Here is a 19,691-nt window from a genome sequence, read left to right on the forward strand (position 1 = left end):
TCTTCCAGCAGAACACCACGTAGAACCAAGATGATCAATGTTATTCACTTCACCTGTCAGTTGTCATAATGTTGTGTCTGATCGGTGTATTTAATGAAAGTTTTCCCTTCATACTATACAGATTTTCCAGCTTTTTTAGTTATTTTGGTTGCAGTTTTTCCCAGAACTCAGACGTGTTTCTCCTCCTAAATGTCATGGTTCTATCTGCTGGACTGATGAAGTTCTGAGGCTCAGAAATGATGGAAAAAGTCCATTAAAAAGTGATAAATCTGGACCCATCTTTTTGATGTATTCACTTATTTTTGTGGTGATTTGGGGTAATCTTGCGGTGATTTTGGCCCATTTTGTGCTGATTTTGTGTCTTTTTGTGGTATATTTACCTCTTTATCTGCAGATTTTGGGTCTTTTAATGCTGATTTTGTGTTTCTTTGAGGTAATTTGGGCTTCTTTTGGTAATTTGATCTCTTTTTGTGGTTAATTTCTGAGGAACTTTATTTTTAGATTTGACTGATGAGCTGATCCTGAAGGTGACTTGAATGCTTGAACTAACCTACATCAGAATCCATTAACCTGCTGTTGAGACACGTTCTCTCTCTCTCAACCATGAATCTTCAACACTTCATATTTGTGCTGCTTTTTCTTGCTAATCTGTTGATCTGATGTTGACATATTTCAGTATGAGGTGGTGGAAAGAACAGCTGGCTGCCTCTTCAACATGCAACACAACCCTGAATATCAGACAAACACTTAAGACAAACGTTTGTGAGTCACTTTCTGGCAGTTCCATGAACCACAACTGATGGGACTTTTAGTTCCCGGCCAGCTCGTCCACCGTAATGCAAAGTTTTCATTTCCACGTGTCTCCGACACCTGGAGTCGAACCAGATTCAGATCCACTGAAAACAAAACCACACAGAAAGCCCTTAAGCTGCACGACATCCCATAATGCCGCTGGTGGCGGGCCAGCGGTCGTTTTGCTTTCACAGAGAATGAAAGTGATCTGTTGACTGACTCAGATTGATATCCTCCGCCTTGGAAACCTGCCACACCTGGAAAAACATGAAACTCCGGTCGATTGGTGGTTTGCCTTGATGTGTCCTCAATCCTTCTCCGGCTGTTTTTCCAGTTTCTGCCGTAAACAGTAAACAGCTGAGCCGCAGATCTTCGCAGGAAAAAAAGAGGATTATTGTTGATAATGTCATTGTGAGGAGAAACAGGAGAAACAGTATTTTTTATTTTAATGTCGGGGGGTTGTGTTGTTGTTGTTCACCGGGAAGCTTAATTTTTCATCGGATCCCTTTAACAGAAGGATTATCCCTCCTGAGCCTTAAATATGGAAGATGACATTACAGCGTTTCCCTGGAAGCATCTTTGTTTGTCTAACTGGGGTCTTACACTGTAAAAAATAAAAAACCTCCCTACACTTAATTTAATACCAGACTACAAGCTTTAAAAAAAAAAAAAAAAAAAAAGAACTTAAATTTGCAGAAAGTATTTTGATGGTTGACAGAAAACGGGTCATTTTCGCCATAAGTCAAAACGAAAATGTAAACAAAGCTGTTCCGTGCATCACGATATCGATCAGTTCTTCTGTAAAGTCATGAATACCGACTTTCATGCATGTATGAATCATTTCACAAGAAGATAACAGAATATGTTGCACTGTTTTTACAACTTGAGCGTTTTATTCTATCTAATTTCACTTCCATGGAGATGGTTTTTCTTTTCTTCCAAGCACCAGAAGAGTCTGACTTACGCTGGGAGCCATAATGAAGGACAAAAACTTAGTGAATGTAGCACAATCCAAGGTGGTGTACAACCAGAGAATGGAAACAAAGCCGTTTGATAGCGCCGTGACGACGTATTCATCCACTCTGCTCATCAACTAGTTCCACGTAACCAGTTCTGATGTAACTATGAAACGCCGTAGGTCGAGGACGTTGTAAACCGAGGACCTCCTGTATTGTTGCATCAACTTCATATGTTGTGTAATTTAAACTCAAATGTCGGCGTTAGTTGATTTCTAAATAAAATTAAGTTTAGGTAACTTAAGAACATTTTTATTCATCTTTAGTTAAAGATTTTCGTCCTCACTCCTACCTACTGAACACCGCAGTAACTTAATTTTCCAAATTTTGTCAACTTAAAAACATGTGTTCATGATCATAATAAATTTAAGTAGAGTTCACTTAATAAAACTGGCTTGAAACTGAATTTTTCTTTACCTTGGGCCCAGTATTTCAGGTCTCCTCTTCTATCTTGAGCTACCTGAACAATTTCCGGTGTTTAAAACTAGTAATTAAAAATCTAATTCCTTTAACTCAATATAGTTTGTTGACTGAACTTAATTTCATCAGAATTTTTCATAACTCAAAAAATTGTGTTAATTTTATTAGTTTTTTTAAGCCTAAACATGAGGTTTTACAGTGTAGACTATAGATTTAATTAAACTTTTAAACACTATTTTCATGAATTGCATTGACAGAATCAGTGTTGCATCAACTTAATATTATGAGTAATTTCAATTAAAATTTCTGCATTAGTTGATTTAATGACTGAATTTAAGTTGAGGTTTTTTTAATTAAATTAACTTGCGGTTTTTATTCAGGTTTTGTTCAAGATTTCCGTCCTCTCCCCTCTCTACTTAACACCGCAGTAACTTAATTTTTTAAAAATTTTGTCAAGTTAAAAACATGAACATAATAAATTTGAGTTAATAAAATTGGCTTGATCACTTAATTTTTCTTCACCTTAATTTCAGAATTTTAAATCTCCTCCTCTACCTTAAGGTACCTGAACAATTTCAGGTGTTTAAAACTGGTAATTAAAAATTTAATTCCTTTAACTCAATATATTTTGTTGGCTGAACATAATTTTATTGAAGTTGTTTGAACTGAAAACTTTTATGTAAATTTATTTTGTTGAGTCCAAACATAATTTTTTAGAGTGTAGTACTTAATTAAATACAATGCTGCAAGATAAATGTTCTAATTTACTGATTTAGTTCAACTTTTAAACATTATTTTTATGAATTGCATTGACAGAATTAATGTTGCATCAAGTTAATATTTTGAGTATTTCAAACTCAAATTTCTGCTTCAGTTGATTTTATAACAAAATTTTAAGTTGAGGTAACTTAATTAAATTAACTTGACAACATTTTGTTAATTTAAAAATGTGTGTTCATGATCATTATTAAATTTTGGTTGAGTTCATTTAATAAAATTGGCTTGAAAACGAAATTTTTCTTCACCTTGTGCCAGTATTTCAGGTCTCCTCCTCTATCTTAAGGTAACTGAACATGTCAGATGTTTAAAACTGGTAATTAAGAAGTTAATTCATTTAACTCAATATAGTTTGTTGGTTGAACATAATTTGGTTCAAACTTTTCATAACTCAAAAAGATAAATTGCGTTAATTTCATTTCATGTTTTAAGGCTAAAGTTTATGTTTTGCAGTATAGAGATCCTTGGTGGTAAATCTTGGAGTCAGATTTTATTCCTGGGCTGCTTTGTTTTTTTAATGTTTCTTTGTAGCTCCATTGTTTGTTTGTGGAGATAAGATGTTGAGCTTTACAGAGAAGCATTTCATTTTCACTTTACATTATTTTGAAAATAATCCTGAACTAGTCCGACCTGCTGCGTAGCTTCAGGCGCTGCAGTAAATTGACTGGAAAGTCTTTGTGTTGGCAAAGAAACCCAAATGACAGATCAGAGCTTATGGAAGCAATAATCTGAACATATGCAGGAGAAAAAAATCACGTATGTAATCTGTAGGACAGCTGGGTGGATGTATATAATCCAGGTATGGAGCGTAATCCTGATATTTAATCTGACTCAATCCCAACGTGTTGTCAGAGCTTTCTTTTGTTTTTTCTTTTATGTTTGTCATTCATGAAATTTTTGGCAATTTCTGGGGAGCTCTGCCCACTTCTCTGGAAGAACAAACCAGTTTGTTGGCACTGAAATGTTGTTGTGGTTTGAAATTGGCACATCAAGAGACCAAACCAAACAAAAAAAAGAAACAATAAGGAGGCTGTTCCGTTTGGCTTGCAGTGGAACTTTCATAAGTTATTGCTGCAGTGGCTCTAATATACCTGGAAATTACAGTAAAGTTCTGTGGTAACTCATATTTCACTGGAATTTTACAGTGTTTGAATTTTAATTAACTGCACAGGTATTGTAGAATTGATTGCCGACTCTACACTTGAATATGAGGTTTACTGTTTAATACAGTAACCAGACTTTACAATAATATCCTGTAGTTATAAACTAATGCCATTATATTCAACATTAACAGTAGCTGGTTGTAAACATATTTTTCTTCTTTTAAAATGTATAAACTGTGAATTTTCTCCACTGTTTAGGTTTTTTTTTTTTTTTTACATTTGTGAGCACAAGTTTCCATCCACTTGTAAAGACCATGTTTATCATGGTCTTGAGTTTCCAATATTATCTACCATGGAATCATTTAAACACATGAATCTTAGTCACAACAAACAATCATGGATTTTGGTTCTTTCATACATTCTTTAAAGGTCTTCTGGAAATATGACAAAATCTGCTGGGTCAAAAATACACATACAGCAACTTGAATTATCAGTTTTGTTCATGTAGAAAGTTGTGTTAATCAGATTTTCTTAGTTTCATGACCTCTTAACTTCTCCTGAGTGATTCCAGTCGACTACAGCTGCTGACTCCTCTGAGCCGATTTAAATAGAACCCATTAGATCCACTCATTAGACTCAAACACTACAGTGGGAAAGTATGAATGTATTTTGGTTCTTTTGTAGATTAATTAAAGGTCTTCTGGAAATTTGACCAAAAATATTCATTCATGTACTTAAATGATCAGTTTTGTTGATGTAGAAAGTTGTGTTAATCTAATGTTCTTAGTTTCATGGCCTCTGAACTTCTCTTGAGTGATTACAGTCGACTACAGCTGCTGACTCCTCTGAGCCGATTTAAATAGAACCCATTAGATCCACTCATTAGAAGGTTGATCTTGGACATAGTTGGATGTTTCAACAAGACAATGAGCCCAAACACTCATCAGACATGGTAAAGAAATGGTTCCATCAGGCTGGAATGAAGGTTCTAGACTGATCTCCCCAAAGTCCTGACTCAAGACCACTACACATTGTGAAGTTTTTGGCCGTCCCAGACCAAAGACTACAATCATGAGAGAATCGTGGTGATATCTTTGGTCTGGGCTTTAAATCGGTGGTCCTATGTTGCACTGTGAGACAGGTCCAAGGACGGCCATTGTCATAGTGACCAAAGACAAGCTGTGATAAAATTTTAACAGGGTCAAAAATTTGGGGTGATCGTCTCACAGTGTGATGCTGCTGGACCTGCCACAACTAACTAACCAATAGAAATGCGGGATGAAATGATGTACTGATCAGCACCACACAGAAGCTAAACCCAAATAGATGATTTGTGGCGACAAAACGCATCAAAACAAGTATGTGTGATTTAAACAAAGAAGACAGCCTAGTAGAGTTGTGGCAGCAGAAGCCTTTTAGACGTGTCCTCCAGTTCGGACCACAACTGGACAGAAAAAGGACGAAGGATGGAAGGATGTACTGGCAGAATTGCAGCTCCCAGGTTAGTAACCAAACATTGGCGGCTAGCAAACACACACACACTCCTGTAAATAGTAGCCACAGCTCTTAGTTTATGTTATTAAATAATGTGACCCTCTATACTGTGCTCCCAAAACACATAAATGTCAGCAGGGCGAGGGCTCCGTTCATGTTTGGCTAGTTTCCCTGTGATTGTTGGAGCTCCGTTTATGCCTCGGTTATTTGTTTTTCATGGATGGACGGCGCAGGCTGATGACGTTTTATTCTTGCGCATTCACGTCGACTCACATACATCATAGGCTGCGATTTCATTGTGCAATCTGCACACAGCAAACTTCACCTTGTACCCAAAGATCGTTAGATTCATGTCATAAAGTGTAGCAAGCTGTGAACTTATAAGATTGTTAAACAGTGTCAAGAGGCCTTTAAACCCGTCAAGAACCTGAAGAACCAAATCAGAAAGACCACAAATTCAGTTGAACTGCACCAGAATTAGTGGTAATTCTGACTCAGGCTTGTGTCAGTTAAATTGATAGTAAAATGATACTTCCACCTCCATGCTTGATGGTAGTTATAGTGTCCAGAGGAGTCAAAGATAAACCAGAAGATTGAAACTAGAAGAACCGAACTGAGGAGGAAATGGACAAATTTAACCAAATATTAACATTTCTGTTGGTATATTTGTGACTCAGCAGATTTGGTGAAATTTCCAAAAGATCTTTAATAAATCATTGAAAGAACCAAAACACATGTTGGCTTTCCCACTGTAGTGTTTGAGTGTAATGAGTGGAACTAATGGGTTCTATTTAAATCGGCTCAGAGGAGTCAGCAGCTGTAGTCGACTGTAACTCAACTAAGAAAATTAGATTAACACAACTTTCTACATCAACAAAACTGATTATTTAAGTTGCTGTTTGAATATTTTTGGTTGTATTTCTCAAAGATCTTCAATAAAATTATGAAAGAACCAAAATTTATTACTGTTTTTAGTGACAAAGATTCATGGGTTTCAATGATTCAGAGTTCTAAGAGTCAGAGAAACTCAACGCTGATGATAAATATGGACTTTATAGGTGGATGGAAACCATTATTTATAACTTTTATTTATATTTACAAGTTAAACTGTTGATAGAGCTCAATTCTGGATCATAAACACATTTTTAAGTTACATTTTTTATGGATTTTGTGGACAAATTTTAGTCTATTAAATATATTTCAGAAACCAAATACCAAATAATAATTCAACACAAGTAAAAGCTGACTTTCTCTGACTTTCTCAGGGTGTCAGTATAAATTTAGCAGAAATATTTTTAGCTTCCTGACTCAAGTCTGTGGTCTAAACAGAGCGAAGTGTAAAATCCTTTTGTTCGGTTCACATAGTTTTATTTTCTATTTTTGGCTGCAAAAGAGCTTCAGTTTGGAAAAACAATCAACTCCTGTGAGAATTTAGCTGCTTTTTTTGCAGTTTAATATTCTTAGTTGAATAAAGTGGAGGAGTTTATGGCTATCTGCTCTCGGCTTTCTGAAGCTTCAATGTGGTGTTGAATTTGTGATGCATAGGTGAAGGGATGCAAAGCACAGCCAGCGCTATTATTAGCCGTTAGCTCAGCAGACGCTTTGCAGCACAGCAAGTCTTTGTGCATTTTTCTAAACTTTTTTTTTCAGTAATTCAAAGCTGCAATGAAAACCAAGAATGCAAAATTGCGTTACGTTTGTTCCAAAAAGCAATCCAAATTGTCCCAAAAAAAACTTAAAGACCTGTCCAAAATGAGTATAAACTGTCTGTAATTTGGCAAAATTGGTCAAGAATGACTTGAAACATGTCCAAGGTTACTTAAAAATATCCAAAATGAGTTAAAACCCGGTTTGAAATGACTCAAAATTGACTTGATACCTGGCCAACATTACTCACATTGTCTAAAATTATATCATTGAATAATTATTTGACTTTAAAAATGGAAAAAACGTGCACAATCTCCTAACCAGGCTGGTCTAGTGTCTCCATAAAGTTCCTGTAAGTGTATATCTATGCATGGATCCATATTTCTACTAAAATACAGTCTTTGGTCCACATTTCACCAACTTTTGAGGTTCTAACATCAGTAGAATCTGATGTGTGGAAAGTTTGACCAGACAAGGTTCCAGTTTTTAGATATTTAGATGAAATGTTGATGTGGACTCATTGGTGGGAAACAGAACCTGGAGTTCATAGAGGTCTAGATGTTGGTGTTCATAGAGGTCTAGATGTCGGTGTTCATAGAGGTCTAGATGTTGGTGTTCATAGAAGTCTAGATGTTGGTGTTCATAGAGGTCTAGATGTAGGTGTTCATAGAGGTCTAGGTGTTCGTAGAGGTCTAGATGTTGGTGTTCATAGAGGTCTAGATGTTGGTGTTCATAGAGGTCTAGATGTTCATAGAGGTCTAGATGTTGGTGTTCATAGAGGTCTAGATGTTCATAGAGGTCTAGATGTTGGTGTTCATAGAGGTCTAGATGTTGGTGTTCATAGAGGTCTAGATGTTGGTGTTCATAGAGGTCTAGATGTTCATAGAGGTCTAGATGTTCATAGAGGTCTAGATGTTGGTGTTTATAGAGGTCTAGATGTTCATAGAAGTCGAGATGGTGGTGTAGGGGTCTAGAGGTTTTTTTGCAGTTTCATGTTCTTTGTTGAACAAAGCTGAGGAGTTTATGACTTTTTCTGCCTTCGACGTCAACTTTGTGGTGCAGTGGCGACGGGATGCAAAATATGGCCAACACTATTATTAGCCATTAACTCGGCAGTCGGTCTGCATCAGTGTTTTGCAACTAAAGTAACTTCTAATGAATTTTTTTCCTTAATTACCAACATAATACATAATTATTAGCAGTATAAACAGGCTTTTGGGGCTTAAAAGTGGAAAAAAGTTTAGTTATCAAGCCAGTTTACTTCAACTTGAGTTTCATTTCCTTGTTATTTATGACTTTTTTTTAGTTTTCTTCTTCCTTTTACATTGCTTTTGCACAGAATTTGCGTTTCACTGCACGACTCTTGCAGAAATTTGAGTTTATGCAACATTTTTATACCAAAACAACTCAGTTAGACAGCGTTTACAACTTAAAATTTGTTTCGAAATCAGTAAATGTGAATTTCAGTGCATTCCATCTTAAAAATCTGTCGCTTTCATGGCCTTTTGTACGTCCTCTGAGGTCAAAACGAAGTGAGCTGACACTTTCTCCCAAGAATCCACAGCACAACTCGTTTTTTCAGTTGAGTAAAGCTGCAGTGAAAACAAAACCTCATTTGAACGACTTCAAATGAGGTTTTTTCCTTATTTACCAACATAATACATAATCATAAGCAGCATAAACAGGCTTTTAGGACTTTAAAGTGGAGAACAATGAAGTTATTAAGCCAGTTTACTTCAACTTGACTTTCGTTTCCCTGTTATTTATGACTTCTTACTTCTTTCTTTTGCATTGCTTTTGCACAGACTCTTGCAAAAATTTGACTTGAAGCAACATTTTTATGCCAAAACGACTCATTCAAACAATTGTTTGTGACATAAAAGTTGTGTAGAAATCAATAAATTTGAATTTTGACGCGTTCTTTCTTAGAAATCTATCACTTTTACGGCCTTTTGTGCGTCTTCCGAGGTCAAAACAAAGCGAGAGCTGACACTTTCTCACAAGAATCTGCAGCACAAGCCGGTGTTTTTTCTCAGAGGCGGACCAAAAATAACCCAATTTCACACCTCGTCTGGGTTTCATGCCCTCACAGAAGAGGAAGGAAGGAGACGGACAAGCCAGAGGCCTCCTTATCTCCACCACCATCATCATCAACGGTGTTTTTATCACAGCAGCAGCAGCTCTGAGGCTCATTTAGAGGCTCAAATTAGTCTGACAGCAGAATATGTCAAACATTTTACACTTTATTCACACTTTAAGCTCCTAAACCTGCAGCTCTCTGAGATCTTCATGAGATGATGTTGAAAAACTCCAACAGAAAGAACCCTGAGAGTGTAATGATCTGGCACGTTTGCGGTTTAGTGTTTCTGAGTATCGTCGTTGGTCCAGCTGTTACCGGCAGCCGTGGGAGTTTCTTCTTCTTTTTCAGAAAACATGACAAAATGTTACCAGTTCTCACAGTTTTCGAGGTTTTAGGAGAAATATTTGTAATGTTAAGAATTTAAAGAAGAAAAGACATCATCACAGGACGTTTCTGTGAAGCTGTGATTCTCTCAGATCAGACATGAAAGTTCAAAACCAGCAGAACAGAAACGTCTTCATGCTGTTTGCAGGTTTAATTGTTAGATTTTGTTGCTGACGTGTATTTTTTTTTAGCTCTCTGTGCACATTAATGTCTTTTTTGTCAGATTTGATCAGATCATGTTGCAATCTGTGGTCAGATTTCTTAAAAATTAGCTTCTTGAGTTTGGAAAGTCCCCATTTTTGCAGTATATGTGATTTAAAATTACAGGAAAAACTGATTATTAAAAGAATTTTTTAGATTAACTGCAAAACAAAGAAACAAAATGTTGTTTTGTCAACATGAGATTATTACTTTTATTTTATTTTAATAATGTTAAAAATAAAGGATTTAAAATGATTAAAATGACAGGAAAATTCAGGTGTTTTATATTTTAATAATAATTTCATGTTAACTGTAAAAAAGCAAACAAACCAACGAACAATTATATTGAGGATTAAAAAATTGTTTTTAAAAAGGTAAACGTATTTAAATGATTAAAACTACAGAAAAAACTCATTTAAAAACAGATATACAGTATTCTTTTAATATTAACTGCAAGACAAACAAACAAACAAACAAACAGGCCAAAACTACAGATAATGTTCATCCAAAAAACTATATATATATATATATATATATATATATATATATATATATATATATATATACACTTACAGGAACTTTATGGAGACACTAGGCCAGCATGGATTGTAGATTTTGCACCTTTTTTTTTTTTTTTTTTTAAATTTTAGAAGCCAGTAAGTGTTTATTATGGTCATGTTGGATGATTTTGAGTAATTTTACAATTTTTTTATTTTTATTTATTTATTTATTTATTTTAAATTTTTGACAAGTTTAAGCAATTTTGGACAGATTTCCATTCAAAATAGCAACAATATACAAAAAAACCCCAACAAAAAACAATAAAGAAACTTACGGTCAAATGTTGTAAAAGAATAAATGAGTATTCATAACAACACATTTTTTTCCTGTGATTTTACAAAATACTGTAGGGGTAATTTAATACAACACAGAATTAAAAAAATAATATTTACCATGACTTCAATTCTTAATACACATAATTGTACTTTATAACAACTGCAGATATCTGTAAAATAATTACATAATTTCTATATAAATATTTTAGAGAAATACTGTAATTTTAAAGTCAAATCTTGTAAATAAATAAATTTTTAAAAGTACAATGAATTAAAATAAAAATAAATTTATGTGGACATTATTTACAGGAAAGGCATAGAAAACTTTCGATCTGTAATTTTTCAAGCTATTATTTGAAATTTAACAACAAAATGGTAAAAATCTGTAAGATGACAGCAAATTGTTCATAAAATAACCTTGATTAACTGTTGAAAAGTGTTTTTTTCCAGTCTAATGCGGCTCTCTGATGTCAAACTGGCGTTGGGCCGACAGCTGCCGGGTTATTTTCGTCCTTTGAGGCTAATTTGTGATTTTAATGCTTCTGTAATCTTTTCTTTCCACCTAATTATCAGAGAGTCCAGATCTGCTAATGAGAGTCTGAGACCCTAATTATGAACCCGAGCAGCTAAAATCCAGCAGCAGGAAACAGACGGGGGATACTGGGGATACTGGGGATACTGGGAGGATTAGAGCTGCTGGGACGGGACACAAAACACACACACTGTATTTACACACAAAGAAAAATCAGGAATATTAACGGTTGAAAAATGGTAAATACATTTAAAATGATTTAAGTTACAGAAACAAACAATAATTTTCTGCTAACTGTGAAAGACAAAAACAAACAAAACAACAACCAGATAAACAGGCCTAAATTGTGCACAATGTTCACCTCAAAAATCTATTTTTTTAAAATAGTAATTTGTAAAATAGTGGAATTGTAAAGTTACTGTATTTTGGGCTGTATTCAATCAACAAAAATATCTTTATTTTACAGATTTTTGCCGTTATTAGACAATTACATTAAAGATTGAGAAAATGTAAATTAAATAAATGTAGAAATTAAAATAAACCAGATTTATAAATTAATTAAATTCCAAAAACAAAAAAAGAAATTAAATATTTTAATATTAACTATAGCAAAACAAATGAACACAAAAACAAAAAGGTCAAAACTATAAATAAAGCTAACATAAATAAATATATAAAGTTATTTATAGTACAGTATTAAACTGTAAAATTACACTACTTTTTTATTGTATTTAAATCAGCAAAAATATTATTTTACAGCTCAACATCATGTATATTTAAGACTGAAAAAAATGGTAATTTTTTTTATGCTATTAAAAAATTTATATGAAATGTTTATGTATATTAAAAAAAACAAAAAGAAAACATAAAAACAGGTCAAAACTGTAAATTAATTGCAATTATTATTATTATTATTATTATTATTATTATTATTATTATTATTAATAATAATAATAATAATAATAATAATAATAATAATAATAATAATAATAATAATAATAATAATAATAATAATAATAAATGTGTATGTACATGGATGAAGGAAGTAGAAATTTCAATTAAATAAATAGTAGTAAATAAATAAATAAAAATAATAATTTTCTCTTAAGCAAAGCTTAACTGTAGAATTATTCTATGCTGTATTTAATCAACAAAAACATCATTATTTATTAGAGATTTTTGCTGGTATTTGAAACACAATTGCATTAAGGATTACAAATTTATAAAATAATAATTTTTAAAAATCAATGAAGTATTTTTAAAAATCAAATAAAAAGAAAAAAATTATTTTAAAAAATATTTTTATAATAGCAAAAAATAAAATAACAAAGAACCAAACAGATGAAAACTGCAAATAATGTTCACATAAATATCTATATTATTGTAATAATGATGATGATAATAATAATAATAAGACGAAGAATAGATAATAATAAATATATTTGTACACATATGAATAAAGTAGAAATTTCAACAAAATAAATATAAATAAATAAATAAAAGTAGTAATTTGCTCTTTTGCAATGTTTAACTTGACCAGGTAGCTGCTTTTACTGTTTTTAATTCAGTAATAGTTTAATATATGCATTTAAAATGTGTGTTTTTCAGTCTTTTTCTGGTAGATTATATAGTAAAGTTGTGATGTAAACATTTCTGCTGATGGTCAACAGGTGGGTTTTTCTCCTCTAAGTCTTTAGATCTAGTAGATTATATAATAATAAATGTTCTGATGGTCAACAGGTGGGTTTCTCTCCTCTAAGTCTTTAGATCTAGTAGATTATATAATAATAAATGTTCTGATGGTCAACAGGTGGGTTTCTCTCTTCTAAGTCTTTAGATCTAGTAGATTATATAATAATAAACGTTCTGATGTCAACAGGTGGGTTTCTCTCCTCTAAGTCTTTAGATCTAGTAGATTATATAATAATAAATGTTCTGATGGTCAACAGGTGGGTTTCTCTCCTCCTCCTTTTTAAGTCTTTAGATCTGTCTGCCAGACAGTGAGGAGGATTTCAGCTCCAAATCCTCAGGATCAATAAAAATGTCTGCTAATTAGGAGGAAGAGAGTGAGACGGAAAAGAAAGGAGTCTAGACGGATAAACCCTGACAGACAGACAGACAGGCAGACAGACAGACAGGCAGGCAGACAGCAGGTGAAGACGAGGAGGTGAGCCTTCATCACTCTCCTCCCCTCGGTTTCCCTGACCCCAATCCTCCTCCTCCTCCTCTGGTCTTCACCACTTTGACCTAAATCTCCTCTTTTAATCTGCTGGGCAACAATCAGGCCCTAATTGTCTTAATCTGGCTGCTGGTCTTTTATTGTCCTGCAGCATCACGGCAGGAATTAGCAGCTGATCGATACTCGGCATCGAGCCACGGAAAACATCCAGGTTCTGACTTTAATTAACTCAGAGGAGCTGTCAGGTTCAGGAGATGCACCTTCAGAACATCGACTGGTTCTACCTTCAGTTCAACCTTCAGTTCAGTGAGAGCAGCTGAGAATAGGGAGATAAAAGCAAGCAACATGAAAACAGTGGTCACTAGTTACTGATATTTTAGAAAGGTTTAATATAAAGTGAAGCAGAAAACAGACCACAACTATTAACATATATATCTATGTTTTTTACGAATACTAATTTGTTTTTCTGCAACTTTTTTTTTACTGTATTTAAATCAGCAATAATATATAATTGTTTTACAGATATTTATTGTCAAAAAATTATGTATATGAAGATTGAAAAATATTAAATGTTTTAAACCTTTATGTAAAATTAATAAAATTACAGATAATATCTATAAAAACTACAGAAACATGTTTAAATTTTATATTTTTATTCAAAAACTGTTGAACTCATAACTCAGATTATATAGTTGTTTTGTTATAATTTTAATAGCATTTTTAAAAAAATAATTACTGTATTTTACAGATTTTCAGTTTTGCTAAATTATTAATATTCTTAAAAAATATGAAAAAAATATGATATATTTTCTTTTACAGTGTTTAACTAAAACTCCACTATTTTTTTATTCAAAAAATGTTTTATATTTATTGATCATTATTTTTTGTTATTATTTCTTCTTATTATTTTTATTTTTATTATTATTATTTTTTGACTCAAAAAGAAAATCTCAAAGTCAAAGTCATAAAATCAGTTTATAAAAGAAACTAAAACTGTATAAAATAAGATGTAAACTGGTAAAATATAATTGTAAAATAAATTAAACATAAAACCCTCAAAATGAAGAGGATTTAGAGAAACCAGAACGTGTTTTTGAGATTTTTCCTAAAAATGTGTGACATTGTGGAACTCCATTTCCCAGCAGCCCTCAGTCCCACACAGAAATGTAAACAAGTATTTTTTTTTACTGATTTAAATACAGTAAAAAAAAATTTACAGTTTCAACACTGTAAAACTTACTATATATTTACTAGATGTTGTTTGTAATTTAACAACAAAAAAGAGAAAGTCTACAAAACACTATTTGAAATATATATTTTTAAATCCATAATATAAATTTAATAAGTTTAATTATTGCATAATTTTTGCTTTTGACTAGACATCAACACCTAATTTTCTATTTTTTTGGTCAAACGTTTCACTGCTGTTAGCATTTTTACACTCGTTTATTAAAATGCACCAAGAATCTTTTGATTGTTTTTTTTTTATTTAATTCCTCGTGTGTTTAAACGTTTTTGCCCGTTAAAGAGTCGTTAAATGGTTTTCTGTGACTCCATTATTTACTTTATTCTGACAGTAAATCTCCCGTTAACGGTCGGTTCTGTTACTTAACAGCCGGTGAGTCAGCAGTCAGTCTGGATGAAAGTGGACCAGGAAGTTACGGAGGCAGACGTCCTGAACCAGGTCCAGGCTGGTCCTGGATCGGATCCTCAGACGATCCTGAACCGGGTCCAGGCTGGTCCTGGATCGGATCCTCAGACGATCCTGAACCGGGTCCAGGCTGGTCCTGGATGGGATCCACAGACGATCCTGAACCGGGTCCAGGCTGGTCCTGGATGGGATCCACAGACGATCCTGAACCGGGTCCAGGCTGGTCCTGGATGGGATCCACAGACGATCCTGAACCGGGTCCAGGCTGGTCCTGGATGGGATCCACAGACGATCCTGAACCGGGTCCAGGCTGGTCCTGGATGGGATCCACAGACGATCCTGAACCGGGTCCAGGCTGGTCCTGGATGGGATCCACAGACGATCCTGAACCAGGTCCAGGCTGGTCCTGGATCGGATCCTCAGACGATCCTGAACCAGGTCCAGGCTGGTCCTGGATCGGATCCTCAGACGATCCTGAACCAGGTCCAGGCTGGTCCTGGATGGGATCCACAGACAATCCTGAACCAGGTCCAGGCTGGTCCTGGATGGGATCCACAGACAATCCTGAACCAGGTCCAGACTGGTCCTGGATGGGATCCACAGATAATCCTGAACCAGGTCCAGGCTGGTCCTGGATCGGATCCTGGATCGGATCCTCAGATAATCCTGAACCAGGTCCAGGCTGGTCCTGGATGGGATCCACAGATAATCCTGAACCAGGTCCAGACTGGTCCTGGATCAGATCCTCAGATAATCCTGAACCAGTTCCAGGCTGGTCCTGGATCGGATCCTCAGACGATCCTGGTCAGGTTACAGTCAGACAGAAACTGGACCAGAAGCTCCTCCAGATTCACCTCCTGAGGAGGACGAGCTGCTGAAAATAGAAAATTAAATGATAAATAAAGACGGGAGAAATTAAAATTATAGTAAACGGTCAGATTCTGTGATTGAAGCATCGTTAAATCCTGCAGCAGAATCAAAAATATGCATGTTTAATTTTTAGAAATTATTTTACAGATATTTTTCTTCTCGGGTTTTCAGTGTTGAGACATGAAATTACACAATTCTTTTTAATGGATTTAAATCAACAAAAAAATTAATAGTTTTAAAATTTTTTGGGTTTTATTTGACAGACAAAATCTTATGGTTTATTATTATTATTATTATTATTATTATTATTATTATTATTATTATTATTATTATTGCAAATCATTTTTAAAAAACATTTATTTTTTGTGTTAAATTATAGACACTATCTAGTCAAATTTAAAAATTAGCCTTAATTCAAATCTGTAATTTTATTTTTTACAGATATTAATTTGTTCTTTTAAATTATAACAATAAAATTACTCAACTGTATTTAAATACACAAACATCATTATTTGTCAGATATATGTTTTTTTCTGTTTTCACAGTTTCAATCTTAAACTGTTAAATAAAACTGTTAAATACGCCCACATCATAAATCTGTATTTTTATAAATGTTAATTTATTTGTTAACTACATTTTGCTATATTTAAATCAGCAGAAAAAAAATCACAATTTAATATGATTAAATTACAGATTTTATTTATTTTTTAAAGCATAATTTTAAAAATAATTCCCATTTTCTAAAAGAAATAAAATGGCAAATATTTAAATTAATTTAAATATTTTAAATGTAAATGGTATTTTACAGATTTTTTTTAACCTTTTTTGTTACATTAAATCTAATAAAATTACAGAAACAAAATATTAATTTACATGATGAAATTAAAAAAGCCAAAAATGTAATAAAACAATGTTTTATTTGCAATGTTTGAGGATAAAATCAGACTTGTTTATTATTTTTTACTATATTTAAATGAACTAAAATATGATTATTTATAGATATTTTCTGTTTTATGCACATTTTTTACAGCATTTAAATATTGCAGGATTCCATTCTTAGTTTTCTTTTTCACAGATTTCTTTCTGAATTGGATCAGAAACTACAGAAAGTCATTTTCTTGGTTTTCTTGGAGGTTTTATCTTTATGGTCTGAGAGGTAAATACTGCGGAGGCTCAGAGGTTTTTCTAACAGCTTGTTTTCTCATCAAGCCCGTTGCTCTTAATCACCTTAAAGAAATTAGCTGGAAATTAGCCTCTCTGCCTCCCTTTCCTCCCCCTTTTCTCGCTTTTCACAGCTCAGACGATTAGACGGATTAAACGTCTGAAACTCTGTTTTTTCTCTTCTAGTGTCTCAATTCCAGATTTATTCACAACAAAACAACACAAATCTGCTCATAAAGTCCTGGAATTACACGATTTAAAGCATATTAAACTTCACACGGTTCATATTTAAGAGAAAAACACAACTGAAGGAAACACGCAGCCTGTTAGTGAGAATTTAAGGATGTTTTCAGTGACGTTAAATGTGCTAAAATGACTCATTCAGACCTGAAGAACACAGAAAATAAAATAAAATAAAAATGAATTAGTAATTGCTTCTTCTGTGAAATTTTTGTTGTATTTAAATCCACAAAAATCCAATTATTTTTACAGATGTTTTCAATAATTTGAAAGAATAATTTTGTAAATTAAGGATTGAAAAAGGGTAAATATCTTTTTAAATGTTATTTAAATTTTTAAAAAATGGAGAAAATCACAGAAAAAAAATTAATTCACACATTAACCTTAATAGCTATATTTTTTGCAAATACGAATTTCTTCTTTTACATTTTTTATCAATATAATATAAAATGAAAGAATATTTTATTTCAATCAACAAAACATTATTATAATTATTTTCCAGATATTTTTGTAAATTGAACAAATATTTTTATCTATTAAGAACTGAAAAATGGCAAATATCTTTTTTTTAACTTTCACTTAAAAATTATTTTAAAAATATTAAAATCACAGAAAAAATAACAAAATAGATTAAAATAATCTATTTTTTCTATAATAGTTTGTTGTTTTAATTTTGTACTGTATTTAAATCAGCAAAAAATGTTGAATATATTTTATATTTTTATTATATATTAAATAAAATTATATGTTGGTTTTTTTTTTTATAAAATTAAAATATGAATACATTTCATATTTTTAAACTGTTATTTTACAGATGGTCCAGGTTTTGTTAAATAACAGATAATATCTAATAAAATCACAGGAAAAAAAAGTTTGAATTCACATGTTACTTGTAAAAAGAACAAACAAATAAAATAAAAATAAAATAAAATGTGATCAATATATTACAATAAAAAAGCATCTTTATTTAAATCAGCAAAAATCTATTTTTTTTTTTTTAAAGATATTTTAAATAATCTGTAAGAATAATTTTAGATTTTATGGTAATTTTTTATGGTAAATATCTTTTTTAACTGTCATTTAAAAATTATGTTAAAAATATGGATAAATTCACAGAAACACACATTAATGTACACAATTACCCTAATATCTGTTTTTTGAAATAATAATTTGTTCTCTTCAATTTTTTTGTTGTATTTAAATCAGCATATATATATATATATATAAATAAAAATTATATTATATATAACTATATTATATAAATTAGATTAGATTAGATTAGATATTGTTTTATTTTTATATTATATGATATTTACAATTTTTTATTTTTGATTTATTATTTTTATTTTTGTTATTTTAGAGGTTATTGCTGTTTTTCTAAAAAAATGATAATATCTAATAAAGCAATAAATGAAAAAGCATTAACGTGTTATTTGCAAAAAAAGAACAGATGAAATAAAGGATATTTTTTCTTTTACAATATTTTACAGTAAAACACAATTTCTTTACTGTATTTAAATTTTAAAAATATATAATTTACAGATAATTTACATTTTGAAAAAAAGCAGGATTAAACAAAAGGTTTTAAAAATGGTGATTTTTTGACTGTTGCTTATTTATTGTCAATATTGTGCATAACACCTAGTAAAATATTATTTATATTAACTGTAAAAGCAAAATCAACATAAAAAAATATATATTTTTACAAATAATCATTTCTTTTTTTTACAATATTGAGACTGTAAAATTACACAATTTTTTACTTTATTTAAATCAGTCACAAAATAGTTGTAAAATAACAATAACAGATTTTTCTGCTCTATATTTGTTTTTAAACATATTTTCTGCATCTTGCTGCCAGATTTTCTCTCTTCTTTACAGATTTTTAATGGATTAGACGAGTTCATTCAGAGGGAGAGAAAATTAACTTTATTCTTTTTAATTTAATAAAAACAGCTGATGGAAACAGACGACCTGGAAATGAGACTTTTAATGATATTTTCAGCCACACTAAGCCGTTAAAGTGACTCATTCACACCTGAAGAGTTTTATTAAATACCGTGGAAGTCATGGACGTTGACTCAACGTTTCTTTGTAGTTTTTATTTTACACTTCACTGATAATTACACAACTCAGGTGTGGACGCCGCAGACAGAGAGTTAAAATCTGATTTCCACACGACTGAACGTGACTCAGTTTATTATCAGAGAGAGAACAAGAGAAACTGAGCATCAGAACGTTTACTGGAACTGAAACTAACAGCTGATTAATCAGTAAACGGAAAATCGATTCTGATCAATTATTAAAT

The sequence above is a fragment of the Amphiprion ocellaris genome, chromosome 15 (assembly GCF_022539595.1).
Source record: "Amphiprion ocellaris isolate individual 3 ecotype Okinawa chromosome 15, ASM2253959v1, whole genome shotgun sequence".
In the NCBI taxonomy this organism is placed as follows: Eukaryota; Metazoa; Chordata; class Actinopteri; family Pomacentridae; genus Amphiprion; species Amphiprion ocellaris.